This window comes from Notolepis coatsorum, assembly GCF_963971535.1.
Source record: "Notolepis coatsorum genome assembly, chromosome: 15".
NCBI classification, from domain to species: Eukaryota; Metazoa; Chordata; class Actinopteri; order Aulopiformes; family Paralepididae; genus Notolepis; species Notolepis coatsorum.
The window spans coordinates 39,144,647-39,162,223 of NC_140179.1; the positions used below are offsets into that span (position 1 = coordinate 39,144,647).

Genomic DNA, 17,577 nt, shown 5'->3' on the forward strand with positions numbered 1-17,577 from the left:
TAGAACCCGGGGAACATAGGACCCGGGGAACATAGACATGCTCCCGAACACACGGAGATTGAAACTGGATGCAAGAAACGAATAACCAATAAATATGAAGTTATCTTTAAACCTCTGTTGTCAAGCGTCGTCAATATAACCCACCCCCTTTTCTCACTAATGGAACTAGTGTCATGGAGTCCGCTTTGAGCTAACGCTAGCAGCTAAGAGCTAGCAGCTAAGAGCTAACGCTAGTTAGCTTAGCCTATTATGGTTTAACTTAGCAGCTAACGTTAGCCCATTGCATGTCATTGAAGGTCCGTGCTGGTCGGTGTAATGAAATTACAATTGCATGTAATTTAAGGTCCGCGCTGGTCATAATGAAATGAGAGGAACGCTCTGCACTAAATAAAGCAAGTCTCATATCAGCCGCGACGTGACACCATATACTCGATGTTCACGATATAGTAATTTACTACATCTCATGTAGAACAAGCCGCGATACATCGAGTATACTCAATATATCGCCCAGCCCTACGTTCAGGGAGAGGCTGTTCTCTTGACACCATCCCGCCAGGACCTTGACCTCTTCCAGGTAGGCCCTCTCGTCATTTGCAGAGATCAGGCCCACCACTACTGTGTCGTCAGCAAATTTGATGATTGTGTTCTTGTTCCGCTGTGCCACACAGTCATGTGTGTACAGGGAGTAGAGGAGGGGACTCAGAACACAGCCCTGGGGGGCCCCTATGTTGAGGGTGATGGATGAGGAGGTGCAGTTGCCTGCTCTCACCACCTGTTATTTGCAAATTATTTGCATTTAAAACTATTAACGCTGACTCATTCCTTCAGTCCACTCAAAATTATGCTAATATTCCTTATGTTGTTTATGATATTAATGCATATGAGAGTATTATATAGTAATAATAACACATGGCGATATACTAAAAAGCTATTTATAATTTTTGGTAAGTCAAAAAGTAAATTTTGTTCCCTGCCCCTTCTCTATCTCTGAAAATATTTTGGATGTTGCCTGGTAGTAGATTATGACTTGCTTTAAACACTATTTGTGCAGTTTTGAATTCCACTAAATCCCAAAATTTCAATGTCTGTGATTAAAAAAAGTCCATTGGTGTGTGTTCATAATATCCTACATTATTTATAATTCTGATTGCTCTTTTTTGCATGGTGCTTATTATTGCCTCTATGGTGCTCTTGTAGGTATTACCCCAAACCTCCACACAGTAATTTAGATATGGCAGAATGAGCGTGCAGTACAGTGTATGACATGTAGTGATTTATGGTTCAGAATGTGCCTCGTTTTTCCCAGTATTCAAACACTCCTTGCTAACTTGGACCTGACATGGTTGACATGGGGTTTCCAGCTGAAATTGTGGTCGATTATGACTCCTAAGAATGTGTTGTATACTCTTTCCAAGCTAACGCTATAACATTTCTATTCCACCACGTTATTCGAATGTAGGTGCCGTTTCCCAAAAACCATGAATTCGTTTTCTTTTTTATATTCAGAGATAATTTGTTTACATCAAACCACAACTTCAGCTTGCCCAGTTCTGCTGAGACAACCTCCAAAAGAGTCTGAAGGTTCTCCCCTGCACAGAAGACATTTGTGTCATCAGCAAATATAACATTTGAATATATTAGAAACATTACATGTATCATTAATGTATAGTAAAAGCAATTTAGGTCCTAAAATTGACCCTTGCAGCACACCACATGTAATGTCAAGTGAAGACCTATATTCCCCTATCTGCACAAATCCTCTTTCTAGCTCGTTCCATCACAAAAAAAGAAGCTGGAACAGATGGCAAACAAACGTGCAATAAATGCCTAAGTCAACACAGTGTGAGGTCATAGGTAACTATTGCGTTTCGTTGCCCCATTATCTCAAATCGTGAGCCAAATGTCCTGAATCAGTCACGTGGTACGACCGGCGCACGAGGTTCAACGTCACCACACATGTTATCAACACAAGCCTCGGTACACTCCACATAAATTCCTGGATTATTCAACAAACGCTTTGTGTGTTTACAGTGTGAAGTCTCTCTGTGGCAGAACTCTACTGGACCAAGACTTTCTACTAAAAATATCTGGATCAAAACGTTCTTCTTGTGTAAACAGACATCAGACTGGACACCACAACATCTGTAAGTACAATTATGTTTACTTTTCTTTCCTCTTATTGCTCCTTCCTTACAGCCGCGGTGCTTGAAAGGAGCCTTGAAGTTGTACAATCCCACCTTAATTGTAAAAATTCCAAATGTTTTACATTTATAGTACTTTACCATCTCCATGGTCAACTAACTGCTAGCATCTGCAGCGACGTAATTCTCTTCACAATGAAAGATTACATTTCTCCCGATACCCGAAGCTACCTCTGATAGCTTTATGTAGCTGTAAAGACATTCATTGTCTATAGTATTCTGAAATCATGGGAGAGAGAGCGGGGGGAGAAAATGAATGCCCATGGGGAGTAGGTGCTGAAAAAGTGACTATAGCTCAGGTGTATAAAAGTCTGTTAGATCATGTCTCCAGCACCCCCACAGCCGTAGCTACAACCACGTAACGTCAAGGCTCTCATCCACATTCATTCATTTTCTCCCCCCGCTCTCTCTCCCATGAGCTCAATGTAACGCGGAAGTGCAGTGGTCTATGAATTGGTCAAAAATAATAGAGAGCTCCTCTGAGATACACATACGTAGTAAAACATCAGTGAAATAAAGCTGCTGTTTGATAGTGTTATATTTTTCTTGACAAGTGAATGACAATTGACAATACGGATGTATTGTTTAGACCAAGAGTAGCTTATTGATAATTTTTTTGTAATATGTTTATCAGATCAACATAAGCATAATAGATCTAAATAACTTAGTTAGTTCACACCTTATTTCACATTCAATTCAGTTTTATTGTCATTGTATAATGAGCGAGGCATATACAACTAAATTGACAGTACAGGGCAATCAAATTAAAATACACTCATAAGTTCAAGTTCAAGTTTCTTTATTAGTTGTCATACAGAAGTACAGAATACTTTTATATAAAATGCTTCTTTCTGTTTTGCTCCAGAGATTGTGCTAGATAAAAATAGATGAGTATAAAAAGTATAGTAAGTATAAAATAGAAGTCAAGTACGTAGACAAAGGTGTTCAATATATACATATATACAATGCAGAGTAGAAAAGTAACTGAGTTACAATACAATATACCGTAATTCCTCTAATAGTAACCCCGGCTTGTATTTGTTTCAACTGTAGCGGGTACCAGGCTTGTATTAGGAGGAGGCCTGTATAAGAGGGAGGCCTATATTTCAAATTTTCAAACGGATCATAATGAATAAATCAACATTTTGTGTCGGTTTGAACCCAGTAAAATGTACTGGGTTCATTTATTGAAACCAAGTACTGTATGAAATAGTAAACAGTGCAATTACAGGTGGTCACTGGTCATTTCAACGTTTTCAAAGTGAAATCAAGTAACTAGCTCAGTATATTAGTAACCCGGCTTGTATTAGGAGGCCGGCTTATAATTGCCTAGCTCAAGAGCGCACCCGGCCATTAATAGAGACCCGGCTTGTATTTGAGACCCGGTTACTATTAGAGGAATTACGGTACTATACTAGGGGTGCACCGATATATCGGTCGGGTATCGGTATCGGCCGATAAGTGCCTTGTTGACTGCCATCTCAATGGCCGATGGCAGTGGCCGATAAATATCCGTCAATTTGTGTCGCGTCAATCTGGTCCACACGTTCGAAACTTTGAAAAAGGTTTCAGTCAAGCGACCTGCACAAACCTGCCCCCACACACACGCTACTGCATCAAAGTTACTTATGATTAACACATTAACTGCCACGCTTATATCCATCAATGTATGATCACTGCCACCAGTCTAAGCCTATGGAGATGTTCACCTTCTTTGCAGGGCTATAACTTTTTAAATTGTATTGCTAAATTGACATTACTATGGCCCATTCAACATCGATTAGCTATCGTTAAGGATGTAGGAACGTTATACTTTTTCATTCATATATTCATACGAAAATACCGTCTAGAATATAAGTATGTTTTTATCGTTTTCTGCAGTAATTCCTAGAACGCTAGTTATAGGCCTAAAGGCATAATATAGATTATCGATTGCAGTTTATTCGCGATACACGCTATATTAAAAAATCCAACTGAATACGATCCTAAACGTTATGACTCATAATGCACGGATGAAAGGGGGGGGGGTCATTTATAATTCCGTGATCGTCAGTAAATGCTTTATATTGTATGGGTGATATATTGATCAGAGCGGTTTGCATTAATAATAATAAACAATCACGCTGAAAGTAACGTTACTGTCCTCTTACCGTTCGCCGATGAGACTGGAGGAAAAAGATCCCACTTATTTGACCTTGATCGACTAGATCCATTTCCGGTTTGTATGGCGCAATAAACGCCCAAATCATATCGATTATTGAGTTACTGCAGCGATCCATATACACGGATGTGTATCTAGAGTCCCGCAACAATATGTGACTGCCGGACACATTTCCCAGATGCACGGAGATCACCAGAGATCCATTTCCGGTTGTAACTCGCCCAATCCGTTGTGTATGTCATAAATGTCACTGAATTGAAAATGGGTGGGGGGGGGGGGTAACTACATCGGATTATACGAAACCGAAACAAGTAGGCTCCCTTAAAACGCTAATGCTATAAAAATTTTTAAATGTTTTGCTTTAATCCCTGCGAACCCCAACAGCGCTGTACAGCGTTTTTTAGATCAATGTTTAATTTTTTTCACCATGGCATTCATAATTCATCCAGCCAACCTCCGGTGCTTCACCGGGACCCTGAATGAGACTGCAACGCCTCAATACCGCCGCCTGGTTGATGGTCGGGCGAGTTACACTCAAAACCGGATGGTGTGATCGGTGCGTCGAGGAAATTCCTCCGGCAGTCACATCTTGTTACGTGGATCCAGACAAACACTATAGTGCATATGGATCGCTGCCATAACGCAATAATCGATATGATTTCGGCGTTTATTGCGCCATACAAACCGGAAATGGATGTAGGAGATCGGCGTCAAATAATTGGGATCTTTCTCATCCAGTCTCATCGGCGCACGGTAAGAGGACAGTAACGTTATTTTCAGCCCGATTGTTTATTCATTTCACTGCAAACCACCTGATCAACGTATCAAGCCATAGTAAATAAAGCTGTTACTGACGATCAAGGAATTATAAAAGACCCTCCCCTTTCCTTCACACATGATGAAGCATAATGTATACCCATCATATACATTTTGAATTTTTCAATATAGCGTGTATGGGAAAGAAACGTCAATCGATAATCTATGCTTCAGGGCCTATAACTATTGTTTTTGGAATTACAGCAGAAAAGATTAAAAACATACTTATATTCTCGACGCTAGTAACACAACAATGTATGAATGAAAAAATATAACGTTCCCACATCCTGAACGATAGATAATCGATGTTGAATGGGCCATAGTAATGTCAATATAGCAATACAATTAAAAAGGTTATAGCCCTGCAAAGAAGGTAAACATCTCCATAGGTTTTCAACTGTGGCAGACTGGGTACTTTGATGGATACAATGGCTGGCAATCAATGTGTAACAATTGTGTGTATTGAGCCGTACTGTATTGTACCTAGGGCTGCAACGATTAGTCGACATAATAAAATAATCGTTAGTTGCAGCCCTAATTGTACCCATTCTGCAATCTGTTAAATAAAGTTTTCATTCATTCATTCATTCACCTCCCTCGCGTATTTTATGGCCACTTCCGTCCGCGCCTCACTCCAGCGTACTTGACTTACTCGCAGGTTTTTTCTAGTTCAGTACTGTAGGCACATAGCGAATGAATGAATGAAAACTTTATTTAACAGATTGCCGAATGAGTACAATACAGTACGGCTCAATACACACAATTGTTAAGGGGATGCAGACCAGAGAAAGACGTTTGTCTTGTTTACATCAGGGTCCCCCATTTTCAATTCACAGTGAACATTGCTGCGGTCCTACCTACTTACTGGTCACGGGACGCTTCAATAACGTTTGAATGATAATCCATTTTGTGAATCCATTTGTTGAAACATCTTTGTTGGCCGACGGCTCCTGCTACCTTAACGTTAGCTGCGTGCTAACGTTACATAGCTTAATTAACGTGTATGACTTACCTGTGTAACCTTAAGCAGCTTGTGTTCCGCTGGGAAAGCATCACTGCATACACTTTGTTTAATCCAAACGTCCATTCGGAAATGTTGTATTGTGAAACCAGTATGAGACACTGTGCTTATTTATCGTTTCAATTCGGAAAGTTGATGCTCACGATGGCTATTTTGTTTATTTGTCATTCAGCCCATGCGAATTTCAGGGTGATGATCAGAGCAAATCAGAAGCAGGTCGGGGCTGGTCTTTGCATAATGCACGTGTTAAAAAAAAAAGATCAAGCGGAAATCCGCAAGCCCAACTCAGATAGAGTTTTCCACCTGGCCGCTGTGTGTATTTGCCATGTCTCGCCCCTGCATCAACGGAGGCACAGTATTCCAATACACATCGCATACATCAGCGCAGGCCACGTCTGGTCTTTTGTGTCAGAGGAGCGCAAAGTGCTGCAACGTGCATGCGCGAGCGTGCGTGACAGCCCTGCGCAGGTATATCGACCGTCTGGTCGGGACTACATGCTTTGTTTATTGTTGCCAATAGGATCGCAAAGACTGGGAAACCCCACACACTTGCAGAGAGCTTTTGGTTGCCCTGTACCAAATATGTGGTTTCTGTCCTTTGTGGACAAAGTGTTGCAGAGCAGCTCCATACAATACCGCTGTCAGCTGACACTATTTCAAGAAGAATTGACTGCATGTCAATTGTGGAAAAACGTAAGCAGAGCCCGTATTTAATGATTTGTAGCCACATAGAAGGGCTCATTGATCAATTTTGGAATTATTTCCCTGAAAGAAAGAGCACAGACCATTAACTGGATCCAAGATCCGTTCATTGAGCATGACGCTCGCAACAGGCCTCCCTCTGTCTGAGCAGGAGGCGTTGATCGATCTTTCGTGTGACAAGCTACTGAAAGTCAAGTTCACTGGACAGGCCCTCGCAAAGTTCTGGATATCAGTCCGGAACGACTACCCAGTGCTGTGTAATGCTGCGCTGAAAAAGCTTGTCCCGTTTGCGTCAACATACCTCTGTGAAGCGGGATTCTCAAAGTACATTAATACTTTGAGTGCCAGCAGGGGGCGAACGATTTAGCACTTTGAGTGCCAGCGCTGTAGTCAATGGGAGGGCGAGCACATTTGCGAACGCATAAACTATATATAAAATTATGGCTATGTGTCTAATATGCCCATCGCTTATCAATGACTTGCTTGCAGTCAACATGTATGAAACGGATTGTTTTTTCATCTGTACATTTCCGTTTTATACCATTTTGAAAAACACTCGTTTTTGGAAATGTCCAGAAAAAAATTTGATTCTGCAGGAATCACCCTTTAGTGGAATACACAAGAAACGTTGTAATTTTTCGGCCTATTTATGAATAGTTTTCAAATAAACGCTAGATTATCGATAGTATATGTGTACTTATGCACGCTAGAGAAGCTGGCTAAATCGATTATCTATTTCCTGATCAGCACACACACACACACACACACATATAGGGGACACGTTGATTATGTGAAAAAAATCTCTGATTACCCCAAGACTGGTAAAATAGATTCCTTACCTCAGATCAGATGTTCTCCAAAAAGATTATTCCAATTCCTGATCGCCATTCCAAATATCGATCGCGTTTATTGATCCAACGCTGGGTGATCGAAACACATTCCACTCTGTTCTGAGGGACCACAATGACTGCAATCGGCTCGGGTTACATGCCTGACAAGTAAAATATGGATTCCGGATTTTCTTTTCCCCATGCATTTTCATTCAGTCCAATCCAAAGGGTGCATTACCATCCGGGAGACGATAGGGGACGGTATTTTCCCTGTTCGAGCTCAAAGCCAGTCCCAATGGTAACGGGAGGCTAGATTGATGAAAAATGAATGGAAATCGCTAATAAAAAAAATAACAATTAAATAACGAGATTTCTTGTCATAGGCACTCAACGTATGGCATGAACTAACGAGATTTCTCGTGGCTGGCACTCAAAGTGTTAATACAAAATAAATACAGATCTCGCCTCAGAGTAGAAGCGGATTTGTGCCTCTATCTCAGCACAATTCAGCCAAGTATCATGGAACTGTTCAAATGTACAAGCACACCCTTCCCATTAAGTCTTGTTTTTGTTTATTCTTAAAGCGCATGTGAACGCATAAAAAATTGCTAAATATGCTTTGATCGTTTTATAAATGTGTATACAGAAACAATTCCGTTTGATAATATTCATTCTTGTCATTCTTGTAATTCCTACACTACACCGTTACAATGATATATAAAATATCATATTATATTATATACCCATTCAATATGCACATGACGGAAAATATTATTTGCCATATAATATTTTCTGTCATGTGCATATTGAATGGGTATTATTAATCTACTATTACTACTAATACTAGCCGAGAGTAGGTCAAATTAAAGGTAGATCTTGGTTCAAAAAAGGTTGGGCACCCCTGGTTTAGTTCATAGCAGCGGTGGTCCTAATTCAGCAGTGGCGTAGCTGAATGCATATAAGGGAAACACTGAGGAGAGTTTTGATGTCTCCGTTAAACCATGGTTTATTGTTAGGATAGCATCGTACCCTTTTGGTAGGCACAATGCTATCCTCACAACTTGATGTAGTCTGTCACAAGGTTAAATCCATCTTTCAGAGGTCTTAAAAAATGCCATAGACAGGAAAGATAAAAATGTGGATGTCATCTTATGTTTCATTATGAAATCTGGGGAAAAACGGGTAATGGGAGATAAAGTCAAGACTTTTTATTTACCGTTTTGTAGCATACTAGGATCACGCAGACCGGAATGAGCGGAACCAACAAAGTCCTTATGTTTGCAGCAAACTATTTCAGCAACGGAGTCGACTCTCGAGAGCACAATATTCAAGTTCAATAGGCCAAGTTAGCTAGTTACGATATCAGCTAGCTAGGTAAAAAAAATTGCTAACGTTAGCAATCGATAACGCTAACGTTACATTAGTTGAACTGCCCCAGGCATTTGCACTCGTTATGGGAAAGTGCAAATTTAATGAGAACTGGCTCGATAACCCAGTGTTTTGCATTGTGGAATAACTATCTCCCCCGCCACCCCAAATTGTAATTACCCCCTCCCTGGCAGACAGCCCATTGTCCAATATCCAAGTTCTGTCTAAACCTGTCTAACCTTCAACCCCCCCCCCCTTCACCACGTTTGTTCGTTTAAGCAGAATCATAGGAGAGGGGTGGCTATATTAATTAGGAATTCTGTGAAATTTGAGATGAACAAAGAAATATGTGATAAAGAAGGGAGGTATGTGGTGGTCAAGGGGAAGATGGAAGGGCAAATGGTCACACTAATTAATGTCCCGATAGGCTTGAGGAGCGTCAAATGCTCCAGATGGATGATGTATGGCGGATTATGTTGGCGACACGATCGACACCAATACTGGGACTCTCAATCAGATAATTGGAATATTCTTTTTGGGACACATCCTAGTCAAGGTAAGGGCTATATGATATCAATCTTGCGTTGATCAAAGCATGCCTTCATTGCGATCCGAGCGTATGTGTGTAACGCTAGTCCATAACGTATTCCGTTGGTGACGATCAAAGCAAAAGTGATGCACCGATGTGAAAATTGTGGCCGATACCGATAACCGATATTAATATTGCTGTTTTGGCCGATACCGATATTTACCGATGTCGATATCTCTGTATAGAAAACACTTTTTTATGATAATCAAATAAGGATCTATTTTCCAAAACACATTTAAATTTTTTTACTTTTGTAACTTATTTTCAGAAATGACTGATATTTTGAAACAATTTAAGGCCAAACATGTAAAAAAAGATAAAAATAATTATTTAATTTTTTTTTAATATCAGCCCATATCTGCCCTATCTTGATTTACACACCGATACCGATGTGTAAAAACACTGCCATATCGGCCGATATATCGTGCATCACTACTTTAGAGCGCTGGCCTTTCAACCACACAGTACACAGCGCCCTCTGGTGCTGAAAGTGTTAATGTATATGCACCACCGGACAGTGAGGAATTACATTTTTTATATCATAGCTGTGGAATTGGAAGGAATTCTAATTTGTGCGGGGGACTTTAAACTATGACTTGGATACAACAAGTACAAGAAAATGTAGGACACATATTAGTAGGCACATGAATATACAACTGACATAATTAGGAATTACGGATATATGGATGGATATGCACACACTAGATAGACTACACAAACTACTCACATCCACACTCAACCTATTCTAGGATAGACAACTTTTTTATGACAACAGGAGACAGACACAGGGTTGAGGACTGTAGGATAGGGGTCACAGACTTGTCGGACCATAGTACAATATATTTGACAGTAAATCTAACCGGTAGAAGGCGGAATACGGTCTGGAGACTGGACGTAGGCCTATTGAATAACAAGGGATTAGTAGAAGAAATAAAGAGGGACATAATTAGGTATAGGGAGGAGAATGATAACGTGGAGGTGGACCCAACCAACGTTAATGGACCTCTGCTGTTCTCTCTATGGCTCTGATCAGCTTAGCTTAGTTAGCTTAAGCTAATGTAACGTTAATTTCGGTCTTTAACGCGACGTGGGCATAAAGGAATGGCGAGGATGCAAAGCATGTTAGATGCATTTGACCCGTTGTGGGGGGGAAAAAACAGGCACTTATTTCGGGTCGCAAAATAGGCAGACTCTGGAGCTATACTGTAACGTCTACACACGCGGAGCTACTGTTGTTGTTGGGGCCGAGCGGATATGCTCACCAGGGGATTTTCAAAATAAGAGTATCGCAATATGAATCGATCTTTTTACGTTGCATCGATCCTATTTGATAATAGATCGATATATTGATCGGGATCGATGTATCGTCCCACCCCTAACACCAACGCTGTTAGTGAAATTCACGTATTGCTCCATAACGCCGTTTTCTGGGATTAACCAGGATCACTCTGAAACGATACTTATTCACCACGGTATAACACGCAAACATATGCATGAAGAAATTAATTATTTTTCACATATACAACTATAGATAGTTGATGTCAAATGGGCCATAGTATTGTATCCATAGCTATAATATAGATTGCAAACACTGCCACTTATTCCTATCTCTTAGAGCGTTGGCGCAGTAGGAACAAAGATGCTCCAAGTCCGTGGCATCCAATGAGTTAACGTAGATTATAAGATGTATACTTCAATCATTTCAAAAAGATTTGAGACATTTATGACGATATTATAGATGAGGACCAGACTGGCTTTATTAAAGGAAGACAGGCACAGGATAATATAAGGAAAACAATTAAAATAGTAGAGGAGATTCAGAGAGGGGGAGAAAGTGCATTATTGGTTAGTCTGGACGCAGAAAAGGCATTCGACAGTGTGAGTTGGGTCTAACTATATAACGTTTTAGAAACATTTGGATTTAATAAGGATTCAGTCAAATGTATCGAATCACTATCATGAGCCAACGGCAAGGGTCAAGGTGAATGGTGCCACTGTCCTGATGAAGGCTGAATAGCCGAAACGTTGACGACAATAAAAGCAGAGAAAAAGTGAGTGCGGGAATTGTAAATTTTTTCATCAAGGTGAATGGTAGCCTGACGGACCGGATTAGGTTAGAGAGGGCTACCAGACAGGGCTGTTGTCTTTCACCGACACTCTTCGCCGTCTTCATCGAACCATTGGCCCAACTAATTAGGCAGAACAAGGGAATCAAGGGGGTGGAGATCAGGGGATCAGAACACAAATTGGGTCTATTCGCAGATGTCATGATAGTATATATGAGACAACCAGACACGAGCTTCCCGTTACTAATGGATCTACTGGAAGAATATGGACACTATTCAGGGTATAAACTCAACGTGACAAAGACACAGACTTTAGCATTAAACTAGGGATGCCCCGATCGATCGGCCAGCGATCGGTATCGGCCGATATTCAGTATAAATATGAGATTGGTGAATTCCGATAATGCTTTATTTTTGCCGATCGTGAAAACCGATCGAAAAACATGATCCAATTCTTAGCGGAGTTCTCACTCGCTGACTTCTCTCTTTCCTCCCCCTCCCAGACCCGTGTCAACAGAGGCTCCGGCAATTGGTTGCAATGGCGAGAGCCTCGTCAGGTAGAGCTGGAGCAGCGTCAGCTCTACTAATGACATACAAACATTTACAGTAGAAATCCACTATAAATCACAGGGCTATTACCGACATAATACTAACAATAATGACAGCCCGGTTTTTAAAATTAAAATAGATGTAGATTAAAGATATACACAGATTAATTACAATACAATACAACACATAAATGCTCTTGCTCGTTCTTCCCCCCCCCCCCACCGGACCCCCCTTGAATACATCCATTATTCCGCTTGATACCAAGGATTAAAAGTTCATATAATGCTTTATCCTTTCCACCACTTCTAACCAGATTGCTATGCTGGCTTCATTAACACCTAGAATTCGTGCGGTAGATATCTCTAGGTAAATCACATCAAGATAGGTAAGAATCCATACCCTTTTTTACTGTTTGTTTTTAAGTTTTATACGACCGGCAAACGTTGATGAAAATGTAAGCAATGCCACACTGAAATTAGTTCACATAAATCCGTTCCCAAGTTTTTTGGGGCAAATTAGTTTGTTTACAAAATACGCTGAACAGCTGGACCAAACAACCAAACATTTTGGAAACTTCGACTTTGGCAAACATGCCCTGGCTACAGCGTTTATTTTCCCTTCCCTCTACGATTGGGCTAAGAGAAGGACAACTAAACAACCACCTAGATGCCAACAAGGGACTGCACTTATAATCGCGATTTGTTTGCTGCTGTCCGGTGATATTCACCCATGCCCCGGCCCTCTCCACACGGAGAGGGGGAATGGAACCTGCGAATCAACACCGGAGGCAACACGGAGTACAGCTGTCATTCAGGTACGTGATCTATGTCTGGACAATCTACCATTTGATTATGAACAACAATCTAACATCTACCTCTCGGGCGAAGCGGGGGATGCGCTATCCTTGCGGAGTGTCTGGGCTGGAGCGGCGGACCTGGCGATGGAGTCGGCCGGGCGGCGCGCCTCCTGGGCCTGGGCGGAGAGCCCGAGCAAGGGCGTGCTGTGTCTGGGCTGCGCACCTGCAACGAGCCTCGGCGTACAGGGAGGAGCTGGCGGCTGAAGCTACCCGAACGAGGACTTCGGCGGCCGTGAGCGTCGGTGGAGGCCCACCCGCTGATTCCTCGGAGCAGCGGGGTGACAGCGTCCTGGAGAAAGCTCCGAACACCAAGAGTGACTTCGTAAACACCGCATGTAGTCCTAGTAGGCAAGCACCAGGTGTGCCAATCAAACAAAATAGCGCGATAAGTCAACAGCGAATCAAAATGAAGAATAGAACCATAAATCCTGCAATCATCAAACGCAGAGAGCGAGACTTCTTTCAAACTGTCAATCAAGCAAAAATACTATGGGATCCAAGTGCAAAACCGAAGGGGCTACTTGGAGGCCACATAAACATTTGCAGTATCACTGGGAAATGTGAACAAATCCAACATCTCATTAAAGACTCGAATTTGGACTATTTGTGTCTGTCAGAGACCTGGCTACATACAAATTCTCCAAGTGCAGCATTAAGCATCCCCGGCTACAATATTTACATGAGGGATAGACCTAAAGGAAGAGGGGGAGGCATAATGTGTTATGTCCGAGACACCATCAGCTGCAAATTGAGTGGCGATGTGATAATGAACTTGAGTGCATTGGACTGAATATCACACTATCTCCTCAAATGTCCTTCACTCTTGTTGGTTTGTACAGACCACCCTCGTCCAAAGTAAACATTTTTGACCAATTAAACAAACTTCTAAAATAATGTGATTTTGGTAAAGAGGTATTACTAATGGGTGACATAAACCATTAGCAGAAACAAAAACAGCAGAAGTGCTCTTAAACTAATCACAAAGACCTTTGACATGACACAGTTAGTTAAGGGACCGACAAGAATAACCCAGTCCTCCAGCACACTGATCGACCTAATATTCACAAATAAGCCAGAGAGAATTGTTAAGACTCTCAATATGATCACAGGGTTATCTGACCATAATTTAACCCTTATTGTTAGGAAACTGTCCAAAAAGCATTTTAGCCCTGGGAAAAGAAAGCCTAGCCAACTTAGAATACCTAAAGGGGAACAAACTAATTTTGAAAATGCAATTAAAGGGATCAAATGGAATGAGGTACTGTCCTACTCAGATGCTGACTCTGACTGTCATGCCCTTTTGTCTACCATCCAACATGTAATGAATACTTTTATGAGGAAAACAAAACCTAGATGTGGACAGAAAAACACTTCCATGGATAGGAGGTGATTTACTTAAAATGATGAGAGAGCGTGATGCGACACTGAAAGTAGCCATAAAATCAAAACTAACCACTAATAAATTAAAAATTATAGGACTGCGAAATAAGGTGGCAAGAGAAATAAGGAAAGCAAAGGCAAATTTCTTTATTAATATCATTGACCAAGCAAAGGGAAACTCCAAATTGATCTGGGAGAACTTGAATAAGCTGACAGGGAAACAAACACACTGGGGGGGGGGGGGGGGGGGGGAGTGCCTAGAAATCTGTGTGAATGGCAATATTACACAGGATGGACCTCAAATTGCAACAAGTTTTAATTCCTATTTTGTAGAGTCGGTGCAGACTCTGCAACAGAGCTCCCCTACTAATCTGAGTATGTCTCCAGTGGATCAAAATCAGCCTCTCTTTGAGCTGTGTGAAATCACTGTAACAAAAGTGACAACAATTATAAATTCCTTGAAGAACTCCAAAGCCAAGGATGTGTATGGTCTAAACACTATGCTACTAAAAACATTTAATGAATGCTTATCTGGACCAATATCAACTATCATAAATAGATCCTATAGTGAAGGCGTTTTTCCATGAGCATGGAAGGAAGCTATAATAACCCCCATCTACAAAGCAGGTAAATCCTTTGAGGTAGCTAACTATAGGCCAATTAGCATTTTACCTGTTATTTCCAAAATAGCAGAGAAACACATAGCAGAACAACTAACAAGTTACCTTAGCACCAGCTCCGTTGGACTGCACCCCATGCAGTTTGGTTTTAGGGCAAAACACTCAACAGAGACTGCAATCTGCTTCCTCCTGGAGAATATTAAATCTAAGCTTGATAAGGGGGGAGTTGTTGCAGCCGCATTTTTAGATCTAAAGAAAGCCTTCGACACTGTGGAAACAAGCTTTCTCGGTACAACTTCTCCCCTAATACCATCACATACATGAAGTCTTATCTTGAAGGTAGAACTCGGAGAGTAAGGGCAAATGGTGAGCTATCCTCTGCCCTTAGCTGTGGTTTTGGTGTCCCCCAAGGATCTATATTGCGACCGCTGTTGTTTAGTTTATACATTAACTAATTATCTTCCAGCTGTATGCAATAAGTCTTGACATCCAGATGTATGCAGATGATACGGTAATTTATGTCCATGCAGAAACCAAGCAGCAAGCTGCAAACAAGTTAACAGCGGTAATGACATCGGTCACTGAATGGTTGACTAACTCATGTCTGCATTTAAACACCAAAAAAACTGTTTGCATGTTTTTTTACAAAGAGGCTGATGAATACTGTCTCACCTGATGTCTATGTCAGAGGAGAAAGGTTGACAGTTGTATCCGAATATAGATACCTTGGGATAAAAATGGACTCCAATCTTACATTTAAAAAACAAATCAAATCGGTAGTAAACAACGCAAAGTTTCACTTATCAAACTTCCGTCACATCAGAAACTCTGTCAACAAAAGCAGCAGCACTGTATCTTAATGCCATTATTATGTCACACTTAACATACTGTCTGACTAGCTGGACACAAGCCTCCTGTACAACACTACGATCTGTACAGGTCGTTTTCCATCAGGCTGTGAAAGTTCTGGACAGGAAAACAAACAGCCACCACCATTGTTATAGCATAGCAAACCAGAACCTACTGAGCTGGGACAATCTCGTCAAATTCAAAGATGCCTGCCTTACCTATAAAATCCTACATGGCTTGGCTCCCCCCCCCCCCCCCCCCCCCCCTCTGTACTTTCATAAAACAGAAAGCATCTGCTGACAGATATACCAGGTCTGTAGTCAGAGGGGACTGTGTAGTCCCAAACAGGAGGTCTGCTTTTAGTCAGGCAGCCTTTTCCGTAAGAGCAGCCCACACCTGGAACAGTCTGCCAACACAGCTCAGGGAGTATCAAAGTTACATTTCATTTAAAACTAACTTAAAATCATGGTTGAGAGATGGTCATGTGTGCGACCATTTTAACTGAGGGGTTGTGATGTATTGTAATGTATTTTAATGTATTTATTTGTATGTATTTTAGTGTATTGTAACCTATACTGATTCCTACTGTGTTTTAATTATTGTACTATGTTTTAATTATTGTAGTGCTCATGTCACCGGCCCCAGAGACTACAGTTGAAAATTAGCCAACTTGGCTAAACTGGCATATTTACAGTCAAATGTTCCTTAATATGCACTGTCTCTTTTTTTTATATTTAATTTTTTTGATTAATTTTTAAACATAACAACAAATTAGACACACAAGCATTAACAGTAAACATCCGATGAAATCAACATTTGAATCATTATAAATGTAGTTTACGAGATATATACCTAATACTTGCTATGTAATACCATACATACATATGCTCCTGCTCGCTCACCCCCCCCGGACCCCCACTTGGATAATCCATCCATTTTCATTCGTTTCTAACCAGGCACTACACTTCATATGCTAGCTTTTATTCTCTCCACCACTTCTAACCAGATTGCAATGTTGGTTTCACTGACACCTAAAATTCTTGCTGTAGATATTTAAGCATTACATCACGCGCAGGAGTGGTTTGTGAACAATAAACCATGCCTAGGGGTGGTCGTTAGGCTTGAGGCGCAGCCGAGGGTCGTTAGACCCCCCTAGGCATGGTTTATTGTTCACAAATCACGACTGCAAGTGGTGTAAAGCTTTTATACAACTGCCAGATTCATCCAACCTTATTTCTATACAATAAACACACATTAATCGAAGATTTATTGAAAAAAACCATCCGCCAGAAAAAGTAGTTCCCACAACTACAAAAAAGACAAGTTGCCTCCATGTGGAAGCAGCTTGAAGTGCATCCAACCAAACTAACACATCCAACTGTGTATTATTGGAATGATTGAGAGAAGTTGCCTCATGTGGAAGCAGCTTGAAGTGCATCCAACCAACTAACACATCCAACTGTGTATTATTGGAATGATTGATTGAAAATGTTATTACCAGATGCAGAATGGGTACAATACAGTACGGCTCAATACACACAATTGTTAAGGGAATGCAGACCTACTTTC

General features: G+C 41.0%; 1 long non-coding RNA gene across 1 annotated transcript in view; it reads left to right on the forward strand.

Moving 5' to 3' along the window:
• Positions 1–17,577, forward strand: part of LOC311241498 — a 57,691-nt gene that overhangs the window by 19,457 nt on the left and 20,657 nt on the right. Inside the window, exon 2 of the long non-coding RNA XR_014620549.1 lies at positions 2,032–2,144. This is a non-coding gene — a long non-coding RNA (uncharacterized lncRNA). The remainder of the gene's footprint in view (positions 1–2,031; positions 2,145–17,577) is intronic.